This window comes from Nicotiana tabacum, chromosome 11 (genome assembly GCF_000715075.1).
Source record: "Nicotiana tabacum cultivar K326 chromosome 11, ASM71507v2, whole genome shotgun sequence".
Taxonomy (NCBI): domain Eukaryota; kingdom Viridiplantae; phylum Streptophyta; class Magnoliopsida; order Solanales; family Solanaceae; genus Nicotiana; species Nicotiana tabacum.
Genome location: NC_134090.1, coordinates 134858340 through 134865388, shown reverse-complemented (window position 1 = coordinate 134865388; position 7049 = coordinate 134858340). Strand labels below are relative to the sequence as shown.

The window sequence follows — 7049 nt, the reverse complement described above, 5'->3', positions numbered from 1 at the left end:
AATTTACTGTGATTACATCTCAATGCAACTACTAAAAATATTTGATGTGTCACAGTCACTTCGTGGGTCAATTTGGCCAAGATGTTGTATATACGGCATTTCATAGGTGGTTCAAACAATTTGTAAGTATATCCTTAAAATATTCTAACACTATGTAGGTAAACAATGTTTGGAAGTTATGCTAACTTATGAATTTTGTTAACAATATGTAGGTAAATGATCCAAATAATGGTGTAAATCAATTTTTGAAAGATATATCTTGGGGACTTAGGGTTGAGGTCACAACATATTCCAAGTACGTTGTGAATGGTTATAAGTTTCATACAGAGGGTTGCTCTAAAAATAAAAAAAGCAACAACAGTGGGGTGTGGGTTCAAGGTGGTGATGGCAACCAAGTTGGAGATATTGATTATTATGGTGTGCTCAAAGAAATAATAGAACTAGAATATTCAGGTAGGCCATTTAAGAAAATTATTCTCTTTAGATGCAAGTGGTTTGACCCAAATCCAACAAGAGGTACGAGAGTACACAATCAATACAACATAATTGAGGTTAATCATACGAGGGAGTATGATCGCTATGATCCTTTCATAATTGCACATAATGTTAGGCAAGTGTATTATGCTCCTTATCCATTTCGGCGGAATAAGTCTGATTGGTGGGTTGTAATCAAAACTAAGCCTGTAGGTAGGGTCGAAGTCGAGAATGTGTTGGATGTTGCATATCAAAACGATATCTCCAGTGTTCACCAAATAGTGGACGAACTTTTAGAAAATGATTTGGAACATCTTGAACACATATTGGAAGAAGTTGATATAAATGAAGTAAGAATTATAGAAAACGAGGAAGAAGAATCAACTGATGAAGCTCAAACTAGTGAGGAAGAAGAATTCTCTGACGAGGAAGAAGAATTCTCTGACGAGGAAGAATACGTCGATGAGCTTTAAAAAGTTGGTTTCTTCGATAACTCTGGTTTATAGATAGTTTCCTTATATGTTTCAATCTAAATATGTATTATATTATGCAGATAACAGGCAAGGGTCGAGGTAACAATGAAGGTAGTGGTTCTCGGGGTCGAGAAAAGGCTAGGAAGCAAAAGAGAAGGGTAGAAGATACTACTCATCAATCTTTTCCACCATCTTCTGATTTGCCTATCACTATGCCACAGCCTCTACCCCATGGCTATACTGAGCTTCCACAACATCACCAGCCCTACACCTTCGTGCAGACCCCGGGTGTTTCTTCACAAGGCCATCAGACTGTGCGTCCGACATACAGTCCACCTGCCTCACTACCACGTGGATCCCACCCAGCAGCATCACATGGATCGCATCGATCCGTGTCACAGCCATATGGATCACAGCCATCAGTGTCACAGCCAGTCTGGTCACAGCCACTCGGGTCACAGCAATCAGTATCACAGCCACTTGCGATCCGTGCAGCTATGTCACAGTCATAGGGATCACATCTATCGTCATCAGCGACTCCACCTATTGGAGGCCTTCGCTTGCGGGATAGTAGCTCTGACCACCCCTACTCCTTCCACACATGCCTCTGATACACATGTTTCGGACGATGATGCTGATGCTACTACTGCTTCTGACGATGAGGTGCATTATGATCAGTATGGCAGGATCATCATAGTCCCTGAGGGTGATGGGTAAGAGTTATTTGTTATTTTTTTGTACAGTTTTTACTAAGATATTAATTTGTTTTATTTATTAAATTGCAGGTTCCTCCCGATTAATATTACTACGAGGATAATCACCAAAGCAACCAGAAAGCTTTATGATGCCCCTTATGCGTCTTGGCGTGAATTCCCATTCTCACTGAAGGAGGCAATTTTCAATGAATTTAAGGTATAAATGTTCTTTTAAGCAGTATAATTATTTATATTTATGATATTTCCATATAATATTTAACTTTTGAAATACAGAGCAAGTGTGTATGGGAACACCAGTATAGCGCGGACGTGGCTGCAAATTTTAATCTCAAAGCTCGCAAGCGGTTGTCACATTCTTTCTCCATAGCTAGACAGCTGAACCAGAAGTCTGGTTGGTTGCTTCAGGAGTTTTGGGATGATTTGCAAAGGCAATGGCTTACTGCAGAGTTCTTACAGAAGAGCGAAAAAGGAAAGAAAGCTCGCGCATCTGAGAAGGGAGGATCATTGCACACTGGAGGTGCGGTCAGCCAGGGGACAATAAAAAGAAGAATGGTACGTAATTGCTTAATTTATTTTAATTTTCAAAGTATATCTATTCTATTTATTAATTAAAATTTATGAATTTTCAGGAAAAGAAGTTGGGTCGTCCGATGAACCAAGATGAGCTATTCAGGGAGACTCATATTGTGAAGAAGAAGAAAGAAACGGATCAAGAAAGGTGGGTCGAGGGACGTGCCTCGACTGTACATGTAAGTTTTCACTTTTCATTTACTTTTATATAAATTTTGAAATACTAATTCAATTTACTTTTTCTTATAGGATCGTTTCAGAGTTGAAGCTGAGGAATTCATACGCAGCCAGCCACCTAATGAGTCGGGCACGCCATTCCAACTTTCGGCCAAGGATGTTGAAAGACTATGGACGCGGGCTGCAGGCGGTCCAAAATGGGGGAAGGTATACGGCCTTCCTACTAAGACATTCCATCGCTATAGGTGTGGAATGCAAGGAATAGGGACTTCCTCGCAAGCCGAGCAACTTGATGGGGAGAGCCTCTCCGCTATGCGGGAGACTGTGACAAAGCTCACATCCGAGCTAGAAGCGTCCAAGGAAAGAGAAAAGCTTAGAGATGCTCAGTATATTGGCGTGGTCGCTCAGTGCCAGAGCATGCAAGAGCAGATCAAAAATCTCCTAGCTGGATCTTTTTCGATTCTCCGGTCTCGGCCATCATCGCCAAAGGCTGCCCGTCCCCGTGCTCGTTCGTCCCGTCCTCCAAGTGGTCGTTCCTCCCGTCCTCCCCATGATCATTCTTCCCGTCATCGACAAGTAGACCCTTCTCAATACCGTGATAATGATGAAACTTCATCAAACGTTGATGATAATGATGTACCAAACAATGAATGAATTTTAGACAATTTGAACTAGACAAATACAATTTGTTTTCCATTGGGTTGTAATAAGAGTTAACTTAGTTTGGTAGTTCTATTGAAATTTACACTTTCTTGGTTTTAATGTAGCTTTTAATGTTGTTTTTGTGTTGTTGTTGTTGTTGTTGTTGGGTTGTTGTTTGGTATTGTTATTGGAATTGTTGTTGTTGTTGCTTGTTAGGGTTTTGGTATGACTGGCAGGTGGTGTAGCTGCCAAAACAGGCAGTTTCTGCCAAAATAATACACAGAAAAGCAACCAAAGTTGGTCTCTATTTGGTCGCTTTTTATGTTAAAAAAAATAATTTTTTGGAGAATAGCAACCAACGTTGGTCGCTATTTACCCAGATTTCTACAAAAAGCGACCAAACTTGGTCGCTATTTCATTAAAAAAATAAAATTTCTGGTGATATAGCGACCAAAGTTGGTCGCTAATATTTAAAAAATAAATTAAATTCATGTATTTATGGACCAAAGTTGGTCGCTAGTTTAATAAAATAAATAAATAATTGAATAAAAAAGCGACCAACATTGGTCTCTAGTTTCCAGATTTTAAAATATAATATTTGGATTAGAGACCAAAGTTGGTCGCTTTTTAATGATTAATAATAAATAAATAAATAAATAAACGTATTTTATATTTAGAGACCAACTTTGGTCGCCAAATTTATATTATTAAATTAATAAAGCGACCAAAGTTGGTCTCTATAGTCAATATCCGAAAAAATTGGTCCATTTAGCTTAGAGACCAAAGTTGGTCGCTAATTAGCGACCAACTTTGGTCCCTAAATAAAAGGGACCATCAATATAGCTATCAGGCCCTTTTTGTCGCTTTTTAGCCCAATAGCGACCAACTCTGGTCGCTTTTTGCGGTCGCTTTTTCCCGAATTTCTAGTAGTGAAATTAAATCCGTTAACTAATATTATAACCTATTTTGCACCCGAATCTATATACAGTATATAATAAAGCTGGGAATAAAAAAACTGATGTGGCATCTCTCCTAATTTAGGAAATATATTTATCTATTTTCTCAGTTTTTTGGGGTTTTCTTCTCATTTTAATACAATATATTTAATTTTTGAACCCAAAGAAATAAAATTTTAATTATAGCTCCATAATAAATAAGGGAAAAGAGAAAACAATAATACCATAACTGAAAGACATCCGTTTTTAGCTACCAAATCAATTATAATATCTGTTTCAATTGGTTATTATGATCCTATTATTACTAATTAATACACTAACACTGATTCTATTACAATTGCTCTGTCTAATTTACGTTACAATTTATTCCTATTATACTCAATGAAAGTTACAAATTGAATTGGTTTACTATAAATATTTAAGCAAATCTTTTCCATCACATAACTTTCATTTATTGTTCTCATCAATCCTTCACTCTCTATACGAAATCTTTCTTTTTTAAAAATAAACTCTTTTTCTAGTTTTTCTAGTTTTCTAGGCTAATAAAACCTAGAATAATAATTGGCGCCACTTGGATCATCGCAAATGTTTACAAGGAGGACGATAGAATTTGGCATTTTGAGCTATCTAATTTTTTTGGTCTCTCTAAATTCAAAAGGATAAATTTGAACGAGGCATAAAACATTACAAGAGCAAGATCAATAAGGACAAGAGAATAACTCTGGAGAAACATTTAAGTGTTGATGCACTCTATGAGAAGGAAAAAAAGGAGGAAAAGAGGGAGGTATACTAATATATGTTAGAAAGTGATATTTGAATTTTTTAAATATGGTACATAAATAAAGGAAAGTATAAGGAAAAAAAATCAAGAGAGAAATTAAATTTTTGGATTTTCATGAGTTAGTAGGAGGAAATCGGTAATAGAAATGATAGAAGGGTGTAAATATAAGAAAGAAAAGCAAAAAAAATAAATAGAAAAGATAAGCAAAGGTAAGTAAATAAAGAGGGCCACAAATTGTGGGAAGTGGAAGATAATATTGGAATGAATATAAGATCGTGAAAAGAATAATAGATAAACAAGAAAAATAATGAAAGGAGAAAAATAAAATCTCAAAATGCCAAAACTGTAATGAGAATATAGTAAAAACATTTTTGCCTTTTCTTTGTTCCTTAAAATAGAATAAAGTCTCTTTTATTTTTTATTTTTATGAAAGTAAGGAGAAGAAAAGCAACACTTGGACATAGATTTATTCACTTCCTAAAATTTTGAAAATATAAGTTTCTAACTTAAATATATCTATTAGAAATCTTAAGAAAATAATCATGATAGGAGGTCAAATTAATATAAGTGCCTCCAAGAAGTAGAGAAAAAAAAATTTGACCACACCATTTATTGGATATAACTATTTATGAAAAGAAAATAAGACTAAATCGATTGACTACTTTTGCTATTTTTTTATTCAGATATTAGAAATTGATCATATCGTTAATTTAACTGCGTGAGTTCACTAGTTTGGATATAAGACTGGGGGTTCTTAGAGGCTTGTAATCATACATACAGCTTTCCATCTAACCAAGACATCCTACATACTGCATCAAGGTCAGCCATTTATCTATTCCTGCGCTTTGGCTCAATAGGTGGTGAAACATGAAATGAGGTCAAAGAACGTTCACCATCATCTTCTGAGGAACAGTCAAAACAAAAAGAAACGCTCTAATTTCTTTGCTTCTTCAATGGTCATACCCATACAAGAGGGATGGAACCAGTCTTTGCATTGTGGTAGCTTTATACCCTGCGACAAGGTAGCAGTAAAACCCCCTGTTGTAGCTTTGTACCCGAACCTACAAAACTAATCCTTAGGACCCACATTCTCCAATTTGGTGTAGTTCTAAAACGAGAGAAGTATGCACTTCCTTTCAATGGTGCATATCAAAGTGATCTGACTAGAACAGCTCTTTGGCCCCATGTAATATCTGCAACCACCAAGAGACTCCTCAGGTTAGTAACACCATCCAGCTCTGACTATCACATTGTTGTGGTGGTCAGCCTCAACCTTCTCCACTCTTACCACATAAGGAGGCTTATCAGAATAAGAGTCTCATTAACACAATCACCAGGTCTAACGACTTTGTTGGTGCCCTTAAGTGTAAGAATCAAGGTCTTTCTTCCCAGGTTAGTCTTAGCCATCAATCTTTCAACTCACTCTTCAAAACCCAGAAATTTCTTTTTGTTTTTACAATAAAGACTCGGTCTTTTTTCCCACTTCTTTAATGAAAATCAATGACCCACTAAGAAAAGAAACTATTTTGGAGATGACAACTGTAAAAATGGAAATGGGTAAGCACTGGGACCACTCCTTCAGAAGAAGAAAAGGAGCAAAAGCCCTAGTTGCTAACCCGCAAACCATTTTACTAGCGAAGAAAAGAAAGTTTTAAACGATTGCACGGCCAGAATGCAACAATATGATGATGAACTCGTCCAACTTAGCGGGAGAAATTCAAAAATAACCAGATTTACAGGTGGTCATTCAAAAATAGTCACAGTTTCAAAAGTAATCGAAATTTAGCCACTTTTCATGTAAAAATAAATCTGAACGAAAATACTGTTCAAAATCCGGAAAAATACTTCAGCATAATATTATACCGGTCCAGCATAATATACTGGAGTTTGGAGCATCGGTGCTCCAGTCTCCAGTATATTATACTGGAGCCAGTAAAGTATAGCGGTCCAGCATAATATGCTGCAAGTTCATACACAGGTGCACCGAACTCCAGTATATTATGCTGGACTGGTCTTTGCTGCAGCAAAATAGTGACTATTTTTCAATAACTTGGCAAACGTTGGCTATTTTTAAATGACCAGTCCGAAAACTGGCTAGACCATGCTATTTTAACAACTTTAGCACAGTAACAGATCAAAGTAATCAAAGCTGCCTAACTATTATATATGGCTCATAAAAGAAAACTTATTCGCACCTATTGTACACCAAAATATATCATGTATATTTAGATGCATTTTTACCACTTAACAGTATTTAATT

General features: G+C 36.3%; 1 pseudogene; it reads right to left on the bottom strand.

Annotated features, from left to right (window-relative positions):
• Positions 1-5490: 5490 nt before the first annotated feature.
• On the bottom strand, positions 5491-6332 carry LOC142166376 (chromatin remodeling protein EBS-like; annotated as a pseudogene).
• Positions 6333-7049: the final 717 nt, after the last annotated feature.